At 41.4% G+C, this 22,435-nt stretch overlaps 1 protein-coding gene across 1 annotated transcript in view; it reads left to right on the plus strand.

Annotated features, from left to right (window-relative positions):
• PRPSAP2 (phosphoribosyl pyrophosphate synthetase associated protein 2) overlaps positions 1–22,435 on the plus strand; it is a 1,165,642-nt gene that overhangs the window by 851,114 nt on the left and 292,093 nt on the right. The window lies entirely within an intron of this gene.

Raw genomic sequence — 22,435 nt, forward strand, 5'->3', positions numbered from 1 at the left:
TCAATACAAAGAAATAAATATGGTTTGTATAAAATATGTAAAAACTAAAACAAGTTATATACTAATAGCCTTAAGCTTCAGCAAGGGCTTAATAGAAATGTAGTCATTTAAGCCAGGTTCTTTGTTTGATTCTAAAAGAATCTGCCAGTAAGTTTCCTGACATTCCAATTTAACCTGCCATGGCCCACCTCTTGGGTCTTTGGTAACACCTTCTAATACAAAAAACTGGTATTTAGCTGTAGGGCATACTAATGTGTGCTTGTACAGAGCATTGGTGTTGTTCTTTTTAGATATGTCGTACATGTGCTCATAAATTCTACGTTTTAGTGCACGTTCTGTTTTGCAATGTCAGGAAACTTACTGGCAGATTCTTTTAGAATCAAACAAAGAACCTGGCTTAAATGACTACATTTCTATTAAGCTATTAGTATATAACTTGTTTTAGTTTTTACATATTTTATACAAACCATATTTATTTCTTTGTATTGAGGTATTAATATATGACTGCTTCTATGTCCTGGAATTTGTTTTATATATATATATATATATTTTTTTTAAAGTATTTTAAACAATACATTTTTGTTTTGTTTTTTAAAAATTTTGTTTGTTTGATTGGCCTCAATTTCATATTCATCATGTGTGTATAATATATATCAGGACCCCCTCCCTTTTTTTGTCTGATGAAAGTTGTGTTGTGTAAAAAACGAAGTTATACCAAAAAAGGATTTTATGCTATAAAACCTGTGTTTTTATTACGTGGTGCTTGGAGCATTTGCATTCCTGCTTGTGGATATTCATTGGCGTTTCTCTCATCCTTCACTGGCTTTATTTTGTATTGTTGAATTTCTGCCAGTGTTTCTTCCTTCTTGGTTTTGGTTAAAATGGAAGTTCTGGGAGACCAGAAACGCCGATAAAACTCACCGGCCAGTTGAGTCAACTTATTGACATTCTTTTGCCTTTGGGACAAGGCTTGCAACAAATGTTTTCTACATCTGTTAACTCTAATCTACAGGAAACCCGAGGTTCCAAAAACACCCCTGCTCCTTCCAACCACGATGGTTCCTAGCCGAGGCATCATCAATCTGCTGAAGATTTTTTCAGAACGCCACTAGCTTTGCAGACGGGAATGGAATGACAACAGAGTTCACTGTACACCACCTTCCTCGTTCCAGGACTGGTACAACGAGGTTCCCAGTTTCGACTACCATCAAAGGCATTTCCAACGTTGACCAGGGTAGCAGTTTTCAGGACTTAAAGCCTGCTTCACTCGAGACTTCATTATACAGGTACCGTAGTTTGTTATTAGATAACAAGTACCTTAATGAATGTCTCGTCCCTAAAGGACTCAGGGTTCACAAGTACCCTAATAATGTTACTGTAGGCAGTGAATTTCATGCCGAACTTATTAATGCATTTGACAAATGTGGGCTTGAGATTGTGCAAGCCATCATTAAAAAGAATGAGAAGGAAATTGCTTTATTAGACAAGGACATAGAGGCTATTAACTTAGTTGTTACCAGTGATTTGATGTTTCAAGTTGAAAGAGAAAAAATGAAATACTATCAAATTAGAAAAGATGTTGATAATAAATGTAATGAAATTTTACAAAGAAAGTACAAAAAACTACATAGAGATGTTAGAGAGTATGACGAGGGATGCCAGTACCCTGCTCCACCTCCTAGTAAATCACAGTATCACAATACACACAAACAGGGTCCAGTTACTAATACTACAGCTCATGACTTTATACCTGAAGCAGAGGGTTTTCAGGGTCAGGGACAAGAACCACTCCCAAGGAGATCTGAGAGGATACGTAATCAACGCAAAGTATATCAGGACCAGTCTTTATCATTACAGGTAAGAATCACAGGAACAACTTTCCAACTCAGGTCCAATTTTGGGATTAGAAACTACAAGATCTGGCCTTGTAATTATTCCTGACACTCATGATATTGTTTGTACCAAGGAAGGATACACCATATACAACTACAGTCATTTAAATGTTACTGATGTTTATTTTGAATTGTTCATGAAAGGATTCAAGTACATTCCCAACAATGTTACCCAGGTAATACTTGATTTAAAATCTTTTATTAGAAAAATCAATCTTGAAAACATTTTGGGAAACGGAGAATCTTCCAATCAAAATAGTCCACACAGACCTAGTACTTTCAATCCTCCATTACACCCACAGCTTAAAAATTTGGAAACTAGGATTGAACAGAAAATCAGGAACCAACTCAGGAAAACCAGATATTCACCTAATTTGTCAATCTTTGAAAAATCTTTGTTATTTACAACACTAGTATTAGGGTCATGGAACCAGATAATGGACCAAGACATATATGATGGCAAAATGTATACCATACTAAATAACAGGACTAGATACAATACAGTATCACTCAATGAGATTAACATTGCCTACAGAAAAATTGACTTGGCCATTAAAGATTTATTAGATCAGGAAGCCATTGATTACAGTACCTATACTTTCCTGAACAACACTCAGCCCAGGGAGTACCCAAGATACAAGGCCCATTGTGGCTGCACAAGGTTTTTATCTAAGTTCCTGGACTGGAAATTTAACAAAGTTTGACCATTCACTCAAGGATTCTTGGGAATTCTTGAGACAGGCCAACCCTGAACTTATAGCTCCTGACTTAAAATTCCTGACTATAGACCTGTTCTCTGTGATACCATTATTATGGTTGAAGAGGCACTTACACTCTGCCCTAATATCCAAAACAATGATATTTTTGTAATTTTGGAACTAGTTCTGTACAACAATTTCATTTACTTTTCAGGAGAATATTACAAGCAGGTGTCCCAACTTATGCAGACATCATTCTTTCTGTTTGGGAAAATAAGTTTGTCAAGGACAATTGGACAGCATATTTCAGATTTTTGGATGACATCTGCATTTTTGGACAGGGCCTGTAGATGTTATAAAGGATTTCATGGAATTTTTGGCATCTACTACAGACTTCCTTACATTTACTTACCAAATACATGAAGGTGGTGTTGAATACCTTGACGTTCTTCTTAGTATTGATCAAGGTTCCTTTAGATTCACTATTTATAGAAAACAGCTATATACATTTTCACAGTTCACACCCCATGCATCAGAAACAACTGGTCAGAGTTTCGAACAAGGAAGACTTCTCAATAGAGTGTCAAAAACTGTTCCAAATGTTCAGGGACAGAGGTTACCCAGAGGAGTTTATTTACAACATATGGGGAGAAGTCAAAGAGGGAAGAAAAGACAGGTTTAGACCTATTTTAGGTTCGGGATTATCTGTCAATGTCCCTAGCAGATTGAATGATCAATTAGATTACAAAAAAGCCTTTATTACAGGGTTTAGTGCCAACTCTAGTCTTATTCAGGACATTGTTTGTAAGGAATGGGACATATTCAAGGACATTACTGACCTGGAAAACATACATGGCAAGGACATTAGAACTGTTTTCGAGGGGGAAAATGTAAAAACATCCTGGAAACAGGATTTTCCCATCGATATACATCTCAGAGACGAAGGTACCTATAGATGTGGATCATGTGCACAATGTTCTTACATTGTGCAATAATGAAAATACACCTCTCAGTCCACAACAAAACCATTCGGGTACAGCATATTTCAACTGTAATAGTCATGGAGTGGTTTATTTAGCTTGTTTTAAGCTGCCCAGCATACATGTATAAAACAGAACGTGCACTAAAACGTAGAATTTATGAGCACGCTACAACATAAATAAACAAAACACAACAACTGTCTACAAACACCAACACTACAGTATGCCTACCAGTAAAATACAGTTTTTGTATAGAAGGTGTGTTACCAAGACCCAAGAGGTGGGCCATGGCAGGTTTAAATGAAATGTCAGGACTTTACTGGCAGATTCTTTTAGAATCAAAGCTTAAATGACTACATTTCTATTAAGCCCTTGCTGAAGCTTAAGGCTATTAGTATATAACTTGTTTTAGTTTTACATATTTTATACAAACCATATTTATTTCTTTGTATTGAGGTATTAATATATGACTGCTTCTATGTGGAATTTGTTTTATATATATATATATATTTTTAAAGTATTTTAAATAATACATTTTTTTTTGTTTTTTTTGTAAAAACTTTGATTCTTCAATTAACTCAATTATTCATCAATATGTGTGTATATATCATCAGACCCTCTCCCTGATTTGTCTGATGAAGTTGCATTGTGTAACGAAAACGAGTTATACCAAAAGGATTTTGCGTTAATAAACCTGTGTTTTTATTACGTGGTGCTTGGAGCATTTACATTCCTGCTTGTGGATATTCATTGGCATTTCTCTCATCCTTCACTGGCTTTATTTTGTATTGTTGAATTTCTGCCAGTGTTTCTTCCTTCTTGGTTTTGATATAGAAAATCTTCCAATTGGGAATTAAACCCTATGTTGCGAGATGGGTAACCAGTTGGCTCACTGACAGGGCACATACTGTCAAAGTGGGTGACTTCACATCTAGCAAAAGACCAGTCACAAGTGGTGTACCACAGGGTTCTGTGCTGGGCCCTTTACTGTTCGGAATTTGTGAGAAGTCCAGGCAAACGTTGACAGCCTGTGGCTGACCAAGTTCACTGACTGTTGCAAATTAGGAGCAATCAGAGTCAACTAAAATACTGCAGAAAGGGTTAACACAGAAAAATGATTGGTGCCAAAGCCACATCTTGAAGCTAAATGCAAAAAGTGCATTTTTCCATTTGAGAAAGCTAATATCCCTGCTCGATACATTTTAGACAGCACCCCTTGTAAATGTAGACCCAGTGGTATGTGATCTGAATACACAAGAAAATACCAATCTGAACTTTGACCACCACATATCCACAGTTGTATGGAAATCCTTCTATGTGGCACATCTTACAAGTAAAGGCATCACATTTAGATGGAAGGATGTTACTCCATTATATTCGGCCCTTATCAGACCAGTAATTGAGTAGTGTTCCCTTTTACGTGCATCTCAGACACCTGCAATAGCTGTAGAGACCACAGAAGTTTCTCACCAAGAAAAAACAGGGTACACAGAACAAGTCCTACTCAGACTGAAAGCCCTATCACTGTATTTTTTCTCCTACAGGCTGCTAAGGGGTGACCTGTAGCTGGCTTACAGGGCAATCTCTGACTTGGCCCTGATGGAAATGCTACACATTTGCAAATCAAACTGCATGAGGGTCACTGTCCAGGGATCTTTAATCTAGCCTCTGACATGAACAAATCGTGCTGGAGAGATGCATCTCCCAGAGACTACCCCTTCTCTGGAACAAACTTCCTTTTCACTGAAGCAGAGGTCCTCCATGACCATCTTCAAACGCAACCTAGAGCAGTGGATGGGTGACTAAATTCATTCCTAAGGTGATGCCCGTATCCCTTATGGACAGCAGCAGTCTGTATTAATTACCATAGACTCATACCTCTGCAAACTTTGCTGTCCCAACTACTAACAACTGGGGCAAGTCAGGATAAATATGGCTAAGCTTGTAAGGACTTTAGGGTTGTTAAATTGGTAACCTCCTGTGAACCTCATGCTGAGCCAGCCTTTTTCCATTTCAACCTCATATTTTTGCAATTTTATCTGTTCATATTAATGGTTCGCGACTTCTGTTTTCCCAACCTTTTGCTGTTTGACTTTATTTGTTCCTTTGGTGTTTCATTTATTTTAAACACCTCTAAATACTTTTGGGTTGTTTTGCTTCTAAATTACTGCAAGTTATCTCCTGTATAAAAGTTGAAACTTGAAATGATTTCTTGCAGAACAGCTGCAAGATTCATCCCAGCCAGAGGTTTTTTTTTCTGTTCTAGTTGATTTTCTCACTTTCTCCATATTTCTTCTTTTCTGGTATCTGGGCAGTGTAATTACTAGCCAGAAACTGAATTTTACCCAGATTGATAAAAGGAGACCAGTAAAGGCCGCCAATTTCAATTTTCGCACTACAAGAGCTGTAATCAACCTGTTCATTAGTTTGCAGCCATCTTGGCATATAAAGTTTTCATCTTGGGGAGTATCTGAGTGATACACTGCACATAGTTGGGCATGTATATGCACTGATGCTTGCAGAATATAAATGCAGTTTTCACCTCTTTTTTGCCACTGGACTCTGTAGAGTGTAAATGCATGTAGTTCATACCTTGCTAACTGCTATCCCGTGAATTTATTTTTTATTTATTTATTTTTATCCATGTTTATTTAAAAGTGATAACCACAGAGCATAAGTGCAAATTTTGTTTTTAATACCCGATCACTGTGTAATAATGTACACAATGCTGACTTGTCATTTAATAACTGATGTTATGTAGTCCAATCTCGCCTACATTCTTACCCGTGGGTTCGGAGCCGAATGTCGGCTCCGACTCTGCCGTACTTTAGCTCGAAGTCTTTCAATTGGCTGGGCTAAGATGGTATCCCATACTGCACTGCTCTCTATCCCCAGATCTCGTTTGCCGCTCGTGTAGCTCAGACGTGGTCTCGCTCTTTGCTGTGGCTAAGTATTCTTTTCATCTTTATAGCAGAGAAGTTTTTGCAAAAAAAGCTATTTTCATAGCTATTTGTGTGTGTTATCTTTGAGCTGTGTTTGTGGAAAAGTTGTTTTTTTCTTGTCTTAGCTTGTTTCTTGTGGTATCCCACTAGCTGTTTCCAACGGGCTAGGCCTGTTTCAGTTAGAGGACCTAGTCTGTCCCCTCACTTACCTTTGTGTGCTAACTTAACTTCCCTTGGGCTAAGACCGTTTAATTTAGAGGAACTAGTCCTCCCTCTTGACCTTGTGTTCTAGGACCATTTAAGTTAGAAGTCTTTGTGGTGTTCTGTCTGTCTGTTCTGTTCCTGCGCTTGTGGCTGACTAACAGTTGGTCTGGTTGTTGTGTTAGTGACTCAGTTTTTGTAGTGACTATGTCTAAAGATACTAAGGAGCATAAGCCTTCAGCTTTAAGAAGTGCACGAAATGCAGTTATAAGATGTCTATCACTGATGGACACTCTGTGTGTACTGTCTGGGAGCGATTCACCTCCAGAAATAGTGTAGTTTTTGTCATGCTTTTAGCCCGCATGTTCTTCAGGAAAGGAAGAACAAACTGATTTTCAAGGGACTTCTGAAACCCTCCTTCGAGGAGGGTTTGGAGAGTGCTTCCAGCTTTAAGTCTTCTCCATCTAAAGCTAAATCTTCTAAGGCTAAAAAGCGATCCCCGGCTCCATCAATATCCTCTGAGCCGCTGGAGAAAACAGCTAAATCTTCAATGACATCCTCTGCTCCATTGTCCTTGGGGCTGCAGGAAGTGTCAGTTTCTATGGAACCTGCTTCAGCTCCTATTCTCTCGGAGCCTGTTCGGAACCAGTCGCCTAGCATTAAGCCGGTATCTCCTCCTCTGAGGTCTCAATCTCCTTCCCTATCCCCTAAATCCTCCAGGACCTTATCGGATGTGGATGTCGATAGTGGTGCAGAGACTTCTTCAGTCACGGGTATTGGCTAAATTGTTTTTGGCTCCGACCCAGTCAGCTCCGGAGCCGGTCCCTCTACCTACGTCGATACTTCCTCTGAGCGTATCTCCACTTTCGGAGCCTGAATGCTCGGCTCCGTTTAATGTCCCTACGTCTGTTCCGACAGCTCCTCCTGGCTTATCGGTTCCGACGTCAGCTCTGGCTCTGGCGCTGTCCATGGGGTTCAGGACTCAGGATTCCTCGGTTGGACCTGAGGGAGGCTTCAGGACACCTCTCTGCTCCTAGTCTCCCTCTTGGTGCTTTGGCACGGGGAAGCCTGACTTCTGTCTCGGCTTTGGACCTGGTCCCTTCTGATCCGAGGTCTTCCATGGCTGGTCGATCTTCGGACCCGGGAGGGCCAGTTTTCGAGGCCATGCGGAGCGCGCTGGCCAGGTCGTCAGTGGCATCATATGGTTCGGTCACTCTGTCCCCTACAGCACCAATGCTGGTCTCTGCTCGCCCTCATCTCTTGACAGCGGAGCCCCAAGGCCTCAGGGTACCCCCACGAGTGGTCACCATATTTCTGAGGGCCCCTCAGAGTTTTTGCCTGAGGAGCCACCCAGAAAAAGAGCGTGCAAGAGGAAGCACAAAGATTCCCAAGATGAGTCGGTCGCATCAGACACCGACCTCGAGGAATCAGAGGGGGTCCCCTCCGTTATCCTCTGAGGATGTTTCTTTCTCTGACATCCTAGAGATTTTGAAGCAAAGAGGTGACTGGCCATCCAAAGCCCCCACCAAAGAGGAGTCTGTGTTCCTGAAGGCCTTTGGTGCTCAGCCCTCCGCCTCCTGGGTGTCTCCACCCTTAGACTAGCTTCTGGATCTGGTTTGTCGAAGGGTGTGGGAAACCTCTGACTCTGTGGAACCCGTCCCCAGGAGACGCAATAAATTTTTGTCTACCCCTTCTGATAAGGAATTTTTATCCAAGGAAGTCCCTGTGGATGCCATGGTGGTGGCAGCAGCCACCAAGAAGGAATTGGCTGAGACCTCTTCCACCGTCCATCCACCTAACAAGGAGTCTAGGACTATGGACCGGTACAGGAAGCGTATGTTTTCTTCAGCGGCCTTTACTTTGCGGTCACTGAATTACTTATCACACTTTACACTGCTCCAGAGAGATCTCCTGAAGGAGCTGGGAGATACTCTTAACGGGTAACGTCTCTGAGGTGGAGGCTCAGAAAGTCAACGCTCAGATGTCTACCCTTAATTCTGTTGCAAACTCCTCCATGAGGCTGATCTCTCACATAGCCGAGGGAGCGAGTAGGGCAGCAAGTTCAGGAGTCGCTCTTAGGAGACATGCCTGGATGCGCCTTTGTCATTTCGCGGAGGCCTTCAAGTCTACATTCACCAACCCGTTTGATGGTTTCTCTTTGTTCGGAACCAAGGTGAAAGACACTCTCACTAGGTGCGAGCAAGACGGAAAAACTCTGTCTGCCGTAGGAGTCCGTTTTTCCCTTCCCTCTAGGCCTTATCCCAAGGCCCAGAGGAGAGTGGGAAGATGTGGTTCAAGAAATCAGAGTTTTTTTCCCGATGCACAAGGTGAGTCCCCCTCCAGAGGCAGGGGAGGGGGTGGTTATTCAGGTAGACGCCGCGCTAGGGGTAGAGGAGGCCCTCGTAACTCGGGAGACCGTGATTCCTTTCGTGGTTCTCCCTACCACCGCTCCTGATGGGAGGCCTGACTGTGTGTTTCTGGAGCCAGTCGGGGGTCGCATCTCACTATACCCGGAGGCCTGGCAAGGTATCACCCAGGACCAATGGGTTCTACGAATAATTTCTGGAGGATATGTCATTCCCTTCTCGTCAACTCCCCCTCCAATCAAGAAAATCCCGGATGTTCCACCCAGTCAAAGGGATTCCGCAGCGTCAGAGGTTTCAAAGCTGCTAGAAAAAGGAGCCATCCAACATGTCCCCTCAGACCAGATTGGATTAAGGACTTAACTCCAGATTCGTTTTGGTGCCGAAAAGGACAGGGGACCTGAGACCCATTTTGGATCTCAACCGATTGAACACCCATGTGAAAAAGTCAAGTTCAGAATGGTCATGTTGCAATCTATTCTTCCATTGTTGGGAAAAGTGTGGATGTGCTCCATCGACCTCAAGGATGCTTACTACCACATAAAGATGGACAGGGCATCCAGAAGTCACCTACTCTTCCGGCTGGGAGCCAGTCACTTTCAGTTTCAAGCCCTGCCCTTTGGTCTCACCACAGCCCCGAGGGTGTTTACCAAATGCATGGCAGTGGTGACTGCTCACTTGAGACGTCAGGGATTCCAAGTGTTTCCATACCTGGACGACTGGCTCCTTACTGCCACCACCAGGCATCTGCTACTTCAGACCAGAGACGCCACTATCAACCTATGTCAACAGTTGGGCATCACCTTGAACTGGGAAAAATCTGCCTTGTTGCCCTCGCAGCGTGTCACCTTTATAGGTGCTGAATTAGACACTGTGCTCATGCGGACGTTTTTACCACAGGAAAGAATCAGAGTTTTACAACAACAGATTTACACCTTGCTCCCTCTGAGGAGAGTGAAGGCAAGATTGGTCCTCCAGTTGTTGGGGACGATGGCTGCTATGATTGTTAGTTCCCCTGGCAAGGTTACATATAAGGCTCCTTCAGTGGCTACTCTTCGCCCAGTGGTCTCTTCAACGTCTTCTACTTTCTCACCCTATTCTTCTCACAGACAGGTGCAGACAGGATCTCATTTGGTGGCTTCACACCGAGAACCTCAATGTGGGAAAACCCTTTGTTCCTTCGCCTCCGGTTGCCACGGTGACCACGGATGCCTCCCAGATTGGGGGGGGGAGCATTATCTAGGCAGGACAGCCCAAGGCACGTGACAAGAGCACGAGATGCATCTGTATATCAATGTCCTGGAGAGCACGAGATGCATCTGCATATCAATGTCCTGGAGATGAGAGCAGTGCTACTAGCGTTGCAAGCACTTCAGAGCTTTCTTCCTGTCGGGACTATTGCAATCCACTCAGACAATGTCAGTGGTATGGTATCTGAACAAACCGGGAGGAACCAAGTCATATCCCCTTTGCAGAGAGGCCATGCGAGTGTGGCAGTGGGCAGTGTCTTCCCAACGTTTTCTGGTAGCAACGCACATTCCGGGGAAGTCAGGTGTTATCGCAGACAGGCTAAGCAGAGCTATTCTGATGCCTCGTGAGTGGTCCCTGAACTGTCAAGTTGCGGAGCAGATTTTCCGCAGGTGGGGTCAGCCTTGCTGCAATCTTTTTGCCAGCCCCCTCAATGCCAAATGCAGCAGCTACTTCACCATTATCCCCCCTCAGGGGGAGTCACCCAGGGACACTAGCCCACAATTGACCCTCCGGCCTACTATATGCCTTCCCGCCGGATCCATTGCTGTCAAAGGTTATTCAGAAAGTGCAATCCTTGGGAAGCAAAATTATTCTGATTGCTCTACACTGGCCTCGTCAAATTTGGTTCCCCTTTCTCCATCCCTATCTCATGGACGCTCCTTGGATTCTGGACCCACCACCAGACCTACTGACTCTTATGTCAGGGCAGCTCCATCTCTCTTCGGACCCTCCGGTTGACAGCTTGGCTACTCCACTTCCGTCATTCGTTAGGCTTCACCATTTTTTGCCGGATGTGGTTCATATTCTATCTTCCTCTTGTAAGCCTTTGACCAGGAAGATTTATTACAGCAAATGGAAGAGATTTTCCATCTGGGCACATGCCAAAACAGATTGACCCTTACACAGCTCCAATCTCGTCAGTATTGGAGTTCCTCTCTATGCTTTTCAACCAGGGATCAGCTGCCGCAACTATTAAAGTTCAGTTGGCGGCGATTTCTACCTTTCACATCCCAGACCAACCTAGTCTAATGGCACATATGCTTTGTAAGGCTTTCCTGAAAGGCACTTTGTTGCTTCGTCGTCCTGTTTCTGAACCTGTTATGCCTTGGGACTTAAACTTTGTTCTACAGTGTCTTACTTCACCCCCCCCTTTGAGCCTGCAGCCACTTGTGATTTAAAATTCTTAACTTGAAGGACTAGCTTTTTGGTAGCCATCACATCAGTCAGACATGTTTCGGAGCTTCAAGCTTTATCAATTAAACCACCTTATTTGATTTTTCATAAGGACAGGGTTTCTCTCAGACTGAATCCTTCTTTTCTTCCCAAAGTAGCGTCAGTTAGTAATCTTAACCAATCCATTGAATTACCAGTGTTTTTTCCTCAGTTCTCGAACAAGGCAGAATTCAAATGTCATCAATTGGATGTGCACGGACAATTACAATTTTATTTGCACAGAATGAAGGACCTCAGAAAATCTGATCAGTTTGTTTCATTTTCGGAAAACAGAATTGGGTCTCCTGTTTCCAAAGTCACGTTGTCTAGGTGTATTTCCAGTTGTATTTCTTTCATTTATACTTCAGGGGAAAGAGATTTGCCATTCAGAGTGAAAGCTCACTCTACCCGGTCTGTATCTACGTCTTTTCAGGCCAGATTGTCTATGGATGATATTTGTGCTGCGGCTACTTGGGCATCTCCTCACACCTTTGTTACTCATTACAAGTTAGATGTGGTATCTATTGGCAGGTCTTCCTTTGATTCCACAGTGCTCAGGAGTATATTCCACTGAGCCTCCCAGGATTTAGGTGCTGGGGACGCTGTCCCATGGGTAAGAATGTAGGCGAGGTTGGACTACTTAACATCAAGAAGTTATGTACTCACCATAACGTTCAGTGCATGTAGTCCATCTCTCCTCACATTCTTACTTCCCCCCCACCTTCCCCCATCCTGGAGGATCTAGAGGTTAGGCCTGGTTTCAGAATTCCCTTCATTCTTGGTTTGTTCTTCCTTAGGTGGTGTTATGCATGGAGAGTGAGTGCTGGTGCTCGCAGCAAACTAGATCTGGGGATAGAGAGCAGTGCAGCATGGGATACCATCTTAGCCCAGCCAGTTGAAAGACTTCGAGCTAAAGTATGGCCGAGTCAGAGCCGACATTCGGCTCCGAACCCACAGGTAAGAATGTGAGGCGAGATGGACTACATACATCGAATGTTATGGTGAGTACATAACTTTTTGTTTTAAACCTACTGTCACTGCTTGTTAGACCATCAACTAGATGTGCATTTGTATTTTACACACACTGTACCATAAGCTGATTTTGAACATGTACTGCTAAATGTTTAATGTGCCATCACAAGGTTTTCTTGGTATGCACTGTTTAACGTTTTGGAGATGTCATATGTGATTTTTTTACTGCTTTTGTGACCCTAACCACTGGGTCTGCTCTATACAGTTCAGGGATACTGACAGCCAGAACTTATAATGGATGAGCACCATGCCCTGTTTGCAGTGTAGATCAAACACAGGCTAACTTTAAGAGACTACAAAGGCAGTGATTTTTCAACATTTAGATTGTTTTGGGGGCAGGTTTGTCTTCTGTGGGTAGTGCTAGATTTACAATGGCACAGTAATTGTGGCTTAGCTGCTTTGGTGACAAAAGGATAAAGCCCTGACTATGGCCCAGCTGACCCAGGTTTAGTGTCTTGGGCATCAGAGTGGCAGCGAGAGATGGGTATTACCATCCCTGGTAGGGGGTCAGTTTCCTGTGACAGTTCCTGAAAATGTCTGTACTGGGAGGGGTGGTCTAAAGGTGGGGAGGGAGGATAGGGTGGGGACATAACTGAGTTGCTGAGCAGGTGGGGCAAAACATTGCACATCCCCATTGCATGCCGGCCTCTCAGAAGCAACCACATAAGAACCACGTGGGGGGGGGTAATCGGGTAGGTCATAAATTACCCCACCTCCCAACTGCTAGTAGTATAGGCAGAGAGAAAGGGATAGGGGATTGCTAAATTAAAGAGCATCGCTGATGGTGTGTACTTGTGTCTAGAACAGAAGTTGCCCTTTAAAAAGGGTTAATTTGTATGGCATCTAAATTAAGTATGATTTCTGTAAGAATCAGTCGCAGGATGTTGGAAAAGGTTGGAAGGAGTGTGTGGGAAGGCAGTGTACGAAGGAGCAATGGTGAGGACATCTGTACCGCTACCAGGCATGCAACAAATGAAAAAAGTCAAGGTGACCACCATGGCTAAAAACGTGTAATTTAATCCAATAAATAAATTAAAAATACACAGTGGAGGCATAAAAAAAATAAGCACTTTCATGCCATAAGTACTGCTTCAGATGTACTCCATCAAAAAAAAAATCAGCCTAATTTAAAGAAAATTAAAGATAATCAAATCTAACTGATATGAAAGCCTGCGAGTTTTTAAGGCAGGCTGTAAAGGTACAACCCCATTTAAACTGGTGTTTAAACTATATACAGCCTGCAAAACATGTGTTCTTATGGTGTGAAAGCGCTAATCTTTTTTTCTATGCTTCTATTGTGTGTTTTATTTATTTATTGGATTAAATTGCATGTTTTTAGCAGTGGTGGTCACCTTGACTCTTTTTCGTTGATTTTATTTGTGCAAGATCGACCTCTGGCTGCTTGTGGTATATTTTTGACCATTTTGTGTTTTGTATTACTGCTACAGCACATCACTGAAGGCTCTAATGTTGATTTGGATTATAACCCAATACTTTGAGTATATCTGCTTGTCATGGGCGACTCAGTAGGATTATGAACTTGGAAGGTAATCCATTATTACAAATTACTTTGTCTGGGGAAATTGGTAGATAATGATGATGTTACCAATGATTTCAAAGCCTTTTTGCTTTGGTCAAAAGAATTGGAGAACTTTTTTAAGTTAAATAGGCTTCACTGGCAGTGACTGCACCTAGAAACCTGTCTGCATCACAGAGTTGATCATGAGAGGTCTTAGCGTGTTACATATGCCAACCTAAGGGGAGACCTGCCCTGATCTGTTAAGACGCTGGCAAGCCCTCAACATCGAATTGAGTTTTAATTACATTAGACTCTTAATTGACTTTTCTTTTCTGCTGTAGAAAAAGAGCTCCTCTTGAGTATTGAGGCATTGTAGAGTGAGATTCAGCAAAAATATCCCTTGGAGATGTTTCAATCCAGATTGGATGCGATTTATGATATTTCTGCATATGACAACAAATTACAACAGTAGAAAAATAAATTAGAGGGGGATTTTTTGGACTTTAAAAATGGCCGTATATTTGTGTGGCCAAGATTCAACAGGAATGCAAATTATTCCTCTAAAAGGGCCACTGATACAGGGACTGCCAATGCAAGGAATAAATGAAAATGTTAATGAGGACTCCCCTGTATTTGCTGATGAGCTGTTTGGATATGTTTCACCGGCCACTAATGGCTTACAGTGGACAGCTGTTCCACTCCTTAACCCAGAGAGAGGTGCTAAATGGAAGAACAAAGGCTCCAGTAAATTAAGCTCTAGCTCTGCACAGGTTTTTCCGGAGCTGCCACCAGTGGCCAGAGAGGGGTGTTCGTTGAGTCGTGGATGGAAGTTTATCAATGGAATGGAGTCCCCAGGTGAAGAGCTTGGCAACATGGAATCAGAAAACCTAGTGATCAATTTGTCTTCATTTCATTTGTCAGAGTGCATATATCTGTGTTAATGGATTATTGTTTATACCAGCAAGATGTTCGGAGGTGAGTGATGTTATCTTGAGTTTTAAACTTTTTGCGAGGAACATAATGCTCAAATTGTTTTTTCCATCTACTGATGAGAACAATGTTCGTTGTTTTCTGAAAATTGTGTTCGATGAACTTAATTCCAATCACAAACAGAAGTTTTTTTTAACTTAACTGAAAGTGAATGGCTATCTTTGAGGGAATTATGGGACAATCTTAACATATTTATGCATCCTGCTGATTGGGGGTGGGGGGGGCAGTTGTGGTTTGTTGGTGCATTTGTATAGTTCGGAAAATGGAGTTGATGCTTAGTGATGTGCGTACATATTCCAGAATTACTAAATTGGGTGTTAATTACATGATCAAGAATATGTATGACTGTTTTGTATGATCTGTTTATGATGAGAGCCTTTACCAGGGAGGTTTTTGAGTATTTGTAACAGATCCGTTGACTCCGGTAATTCGTCTATCTAAAGTCCACAAACAGTTAAATGACCCTCCAATGTGACCTACTGCATCGGGTCATGGTTGGCTCACTGAGCCTTTCGGTTTATGTAGAGACCGTGTTAAAACTTGCTGTTGTGAAGGCTTCCTCAGTTCTTCAGGATACAGAGAATCTTTTACAGACACTTGGTCAATGCTTTGACACTCTGGAAAGGATCAATAATTTGTTTTGGTACTTTAGATGTATGTACCTTGTTTACTGTTATTCCAAATGCTCTAGGTATTGAGTCAGTCAGGAACGTAAGGACTACCATTGACTATGCCAATGGATAAATTGACCTTATTTGCACTTTATTGGCTCTTATCCTTACTAATAATGTTTTTATTTGTAATGATGTACTCTATTTGCCAAAGCTAGGTGTAGCTGTTGGCACATCATGTGCTAATAACTACTCAGGTTTAGTAATGGCTAGTTGGAAGGTGGAATATGTGAAATTGTTCTAATAGATTTTTTTTTAAGTATGTTCTATATTACAAATATTTCGTTGACAATGTTTTTATGTTGTGGAACGGCCCTATTGATTTGCTTTGATTTTGTTAGGTATCTTGAAAGTACATCTTGGAGAAATTCATAGTAAATTTAAAATGAGAAATGCATATATTACCTTGATGTTAGTTTGCTCTTTAGGGAGGGTGGGAAGGTGGGTACTTGTAGGAAGAATTGTAGGAAAACCACTTTACTTAGAATGAGTATGCATCTGTCCCAAGTTTATAATAATGTTCTTAAGGGACAGTTTCTTAGGATTTCTTGGTTGCTTACTAGTAATGCTGAATTTTTGGAAGTGGCTCAGACTTTGGGTAAAGAATTTCGAGGTGATCACCCCAAGGAGATGGAGAGAGCCCACTCTGAAGTTAGCAGACTGAGGACAAAAGGTCGACATTGTTTTGGTAAGGCACTTCAGTCTGTGAATAGAACTTTTGTGCCAAATACTGCCTATAGTGGTACCCCTACCACTAGGTTGTTGACTTGTAGAAGTAATTATGGGAAGGTCTGTGATACTGTGTGGAGAAATTGGCCTGTATTGCTGTCAGATGACAATATTAGGAACATTGTCGGTGATGGACCATATTTTGGATTTAAGAACAATCCATCTTTGAGACAACAGATTTGTTATGGACCTAGTATAAAGAAGAATTGTCCATCCAATATGGTTGGTACATTTCACTGTAAAGTATGCAATATGGTCTTCACCTCTAATTTGTATATCCTTTAACACATACTGTATATGGTTTGAACACGTGTGCTGAAAGGAATTTGGTTTATTTGGCTGACCACAAGGCATGTAATGGTTACTACATAGGAAAAACCAGCAGACTTTTGAAACAATGTATTTTACAGCACGAGTGACATTAGGAATGGGAAGATGTCTAATGCCTTGCATAAACTTATTTTTAATAACGCAGGACATTCTTTTACTTTTATGGTGCTGTTAATACTTGAAGAAAGTTTGAGAGGTGGGGACATTGTGAATCGTACTGAAGTGGCAGAAATGCAATGGATTACCAAATTACAGGCTGATAAAAACCCCATTTCAAATGGGGTTGTACATTTAAAGCCTGCCTTAAAAGCTTGCAGGCTTTCATATCATAGTTAATTGATTTGACTATCCTATTGGTTGGTAGTTTCTTTAAATTAGGTTGATTTTTATGATGGAGTATATCTGAAGAAGCACTTGTGGTGTGAAAGTGGTCTTTTTTCTATGCCTCCATGCTTTTATCTATTGGATTAAATTACACGTTTGTAGCCGTTGTGGTCAACTTGACTTTTTTTTTTTTTTTTTGTCCAAGATCAATCCCTGGCTGCTTGTGGTATATTTTTAATAAAGTATGCAACAAACTTCAGAAGGTTTAAGATTTTTGTTTGGATGTGTTTGCACAGGTATTTTAATGGGTCTGCATTAACTCATCGAAATTATGTTTCAACGAAATGTAAACAGGCAAATTCTTTTTTGCAAAAGAGAAATAAACCAGGGGGGAGCACACTAACAACATCTATGCAGGGGGGTTGCACCTCCCCACACCATCACTACTGTTATATTCTCACTCAGAGATCGCACTACAGTGTGGTAAAGGGAATATTCCCTTATCCCCCTGTGCCGCGATCTAAGCAACAGCCCTCGTTGCTGTTCACTTGCCTTTTCGCGAAAGTGCATTTTCAAAAAAATGCACTTTCACGAAAAGGAGTTCACTTGATTGCATTTCGTTGAAATGTAATTTCAATGGGTCGAGGTAGATGCATTTTAATATTCAGGCAGACGTCAGAGAATCTTTCCTCCTATAGATAGTGAATGTTGGAGGAGTGATGAGAGAGGTATGAACTTTTTTGTTTTGGCAATGTTACATGTTTGCAGATGGCAAAAATTCTGTACAAAGTATTTAATCAGAAATGGTTTTAACTTGGGAAATAATTCTTTTGAAGTGGGGTATAGGATCTGAATTGCCCAGACTTAGTAAGGCCATATTAAGTTGCTGGCTGCCAAAAAAGCAGTTTCTAAACAAATGAAAGTCTAAAACAACTGTTACTGAAGTACTGAATGTTGTAAAAGAGAGAAGCTGAAAGTAATGTTTTTAGAAAGGGAAAGGAGCAAATTTAAATATAAATGGAATTTGTGGGAGCAATACATGTAGAATAATGTTCAGGAGAAGGAAAGTAGGAATTGAGCCATTTACATAATGTTGGAGAGTGAAAATTGTTAAAAAAAAAAAAAGAAAACATATACACTGCATGATAATTAATGACATTTTTTCCCCCAATGGATGTACCCGTTTGCTTTAAAAAAAAATGTGTTTAGTAAAGATAAGCAATTAAATAAAAGAGAAGTGATAGAAGTGGGGGAGGAATTAAGCTTCTTAGGTAGTCACTAGGCATGTGGTCCTGGAAACCATTGTGGAACCTGGCTCAAATACCCAATTGCCTAAGAGCACTGGTTTAAGTGGCTTGCTCAAAGTTATACACTAGAGAGATGGAGGCTGAGAGAATCAGACTTTGGGATTCAGGAAGTAGTTTAACTGTTCATAGCTTTAATACTCTAACTGCCAAAAAAGTAAATACTTCAAGAAGGACTTGACAAGGCCCTCTAGGTCACCATTCTAGTTCTGTTAAGCTATGGAAGTAGCCAAGCCTTTTCATATAATACTATTATTTTAAAAAGTGAGAATTTTTAAATGGCATTATGCAATAGTAAAAACTGCAAGAAAAACCCAGCCAAACTAGAGTTTTCTTTGTGTAACGCATGTAAACCTCTGTAATGGAAGCCCATGGAATATATGCAAATGACATCTTAAAGACATTGTGTTTTAGCTATGCTGATGAGGTCACTAAAAGGACTTAAAAATGCACATCTACAACTAATGGAGTCTGGCTTTATTGGCATGAATGTACCTATAAAGACTTAGTCATGGGCATTTAGACGCAATATAGCTGCAACACTGTATATCCTTAAGGGATGATTTGCATATATCCCATTGACCTCCATTGCAGGAGATATAAGCTTATTGTGCAGTGAAAAGTCTAGGTTGTCTGGGTTTCTGTTGCAGTTTTTACAGAATGGTTTGTGTGACCTTTTACCCATTTGTTTGAGTATAATAGTAGTAATCCAGTCATGTCTTCTCTCAAACTCTAGGCCTGCAAAAACTGCCAGCACTGTTGGTGACTCGCTGCTGGGTGAAGAAAGTAAATCATTATTTTTTTTTGTTTGTGAGTTGCTTCAACTGATAGAGTTGCTGCATTTTGTTTTAAGAAATCTGCTTGGCCTGGTGTTTTTGTTCTATGTGGCATATAGACACTTAAATTACCTAGGCTGCACATTTCACATGCTTTTTTCCATTGGTTGATTTCTACCTTGAGTGATACTTAAATACACAGAGAATTTTTGTGGCTTAGTCTTTCCTGATGAGACTTATTGCTTGCAAAAACCCCAAGCAATGTTGGTGACTCCTTGCTGGTTATTTTTCCCGCCTGTCCTTCCATTCCTTGGTCTGCTTTTTAAACTTGGCGATTTTAAGCTGCCCACCATTAGTGTAAATCGGGGTTTATTAGCCCCTCCCTTTCTGTACTGCTGTTTGTCTTGAATTAACTTTCCTTGTGTTTATTTTGAAAAAAGTGCATTTTGCCTCTGTTGTACTGATTTACTTGTTCTGAATTCATTCGGTAGCTGTTGAATAAAGTAGTATATTTTTTACGCTCTGGCAAGCTCTCCCTTGTGTTTTTACATCAAGGACCGTGCAGTCTCCATCTGGCGGCAGTGGGTGGTAGCCTGGTCTGTGTAGGTTGGGGAAACGCTAGAGATTCCTGCATGTAGTTTTACTGGCTGGCAGGCTAATTAATTTATGTTGGTTTTACGATCATTTAAATAATGCACAGTTGAGTGGCTCTTGGCTCATTTCTACAAAGCAAAGTACTTAACCATTTAAAGTACACTGTTATCTTGAATTACTAATTGCCTTTCCTTAAGTTTCTTTGTGGAAGCATTTTACTCTGGGCACTTTTTTTTCTTGACTGTGCTTTTTACATTAGGAGGACTAGGATTATTAATCTAGTGGCAGTAGATGTTTATCTGGCCTATCTGAGATAGGAAGCTCACAAAAAGGCTAAGTGCAGTCATTTTATTGGCCAGAGGACTCAGTCAGTTTTCTGTATTTCCAGTGCTGGTATAAAGTCAGCACATTGGCACAGAGCTGCTTGCTGTGCCAGTACCCTGTACACAAGCAAACATCTGGAAACATTGCTTATTTATTGGTTTTTGCACTCCCGTTAAATCTGCATTTTCAAACTGCTGTAAGGGATGCTATTCTGCACTGAAATGCATTGTATCTAGTGTTCTTAGTATTAGGCATTTGAGGAACATTTGGCTCCAAACTAGTTATTTACATTAAGATGGTCAAAGTCTGCACTCTTGTGGCAGGAGAGGCTAATTTCAAATGTCTGAGCAGGGAATTGCTTGTGTGCTTAACTGATTGGCCTTAGGGCATAGTTATGTAAAACTTGCTTTTTTCTGATGGTATAAAAGCCTGGCATTTGCAAGAAATTGCTCTTGGTGCAGTGGCACTTACTGGTGCCGTGTATACGTGCAATCACCAGAGGCTGAAATTTCCTTTTAAAACCCACCTCTGAAATTTACATCAGTCCTGTGTTACTTATGGGGTAACTAATCTGCATGGTGAGCAGCTTTGTATGTGTTTAGTTAAGACTGTTTAGTCTACCTCACCTTATTATAATTATAGCACCTAGGAACATTACTCAGTCATCTGGTTTGGATCTGGGCAGCATCACTGGGTTAGGTTAGCTGCAGATTATACCTAGCAAGTACCTTTCCCTCATCTGGTTACAAACACCCTCCAGTCCTATCCTTTAAAATGCACATTAGGGTCTGCAATCATGGATGGGCACTTTCCTGCTATCCCTGCATCCAGCTTGGTGGACTTGACCATTCTGAGACAATGTAACAATTGCCTTATTTGTGTACACTGACAACCACTTGTACTGTATTTGTCTGTTCAAGAATTGAGAGATGTAGTTGCATATTGACACAGGAAGCTAGGCTGCCCACGTACAGACACAAAAAAGCAACAGACAAGTTGTCAGCGACTCACACACATACTTCACCGTACTTACAAAAGACAATACACACAGACCCACATATGCAGAGTTGCTCACATGTAACTTACCCAAACCTCAAAGTCCTTTCAGGCGCAGTCCTCAAAGTATGCATGTACACAAACAAGGCAATTCCCACCACAGCACAGACAGCTACATCTCATTGTGTCTCAGCTACCAAGCTCATAAAGTGAAATGCTAACAACTCAATATTCTGGTCATAGGAGACTACTTTGAGACGCTCTGATGGTCTTACCAGGTTGGATAAGGGGAAGGTTAGTTAGTTGCTTGTCAGAGGCCAGGATTCACCAGATCACGCAAACACTCTGGTCACTTACCCCTAAGTACCAGTATGACTCTGTTAGTCCATGTGGGTATGAATGATCTGAGCTTGTACCTTCTTGGACTGTATGAAGACAGACTTGGTTGAGTTCCCAGAATGTGTCAGACTGTATGAGCCTAGCACTGAGCAGCATTCTACTGTCTCCAAGGATGATGCCACAATACCAGCAGAAAATGAGCAACTTTAACAAGTGGCTTAGCTAATGATGTTATTCCAAAGAGGTCCAATACTTGTCAGTCTTGGGAGGACATGGTTGACAAGCCATGTTGCTTTGCCATGGATGATCTTAACCTGTCACCTCATGACTTTCAGATATTGGCCAAAACATTATCCACCCTCTATAGTGCCTTTTTTTTAGGCATTTCCAAACAGACAAATGTTTCAACATAGCAAAAGCACTCAGGACAAGCTAAAGGTGTTACTGCTCAATGCTAAGAGTCTTCACAAGAAAGGATTGGGAAGAAAGATTGGAAGCCACAGAAGGCACTCCAGCAGTACATGGCTGTAACACCTTTCATACATTTCACCCCCCCCCCCCCCACTGAATATGAAAAAGCAAAAGGTGGGGGGTGTATCTATCTACATAAAAGATGAGCAAATCTCAATGCTGGTCCAGCATTATGACATGCTTGAGCTACTCCATGTCCAACTAACCATGGGAAAAATCCATTACCATATTCTTGCTAGCTACAGGTCCCCCACCATGAACCAGGAAACGTATACATCATACCTGAAGTTAGTAGAATCACTCCCCATCCAGCCCAGTACCATACTTGATTTTAATTAGTCATCCATTTATTGGGAGGCATATACTACCACTAACTTGCAGGCCCAAAGATTTCTTGACTTTTGTAAATTTAAATGCCCTGGAACAGCTGGTCTGCACTCCCACTAGGGAAACAAATATGGGGTACAATTTTTTTGGGGCCCTGTAAAATTGATTAC

The sequence above is a fragment of the Protopterus annectens genome, chromosome 12.part0 (assembly GCF_019279795.1).
Source record: "Protopterus annectens isolate FY-2018-M chromosome 12.part0, PAN1.0, whole genome shotgun sequence".
Taxonomy (NCBI): Eukaryota; Metazoa; Chordata; order Ceratodontiformes; family Protopteridae; genus Protopterus; species Protopterus annectens.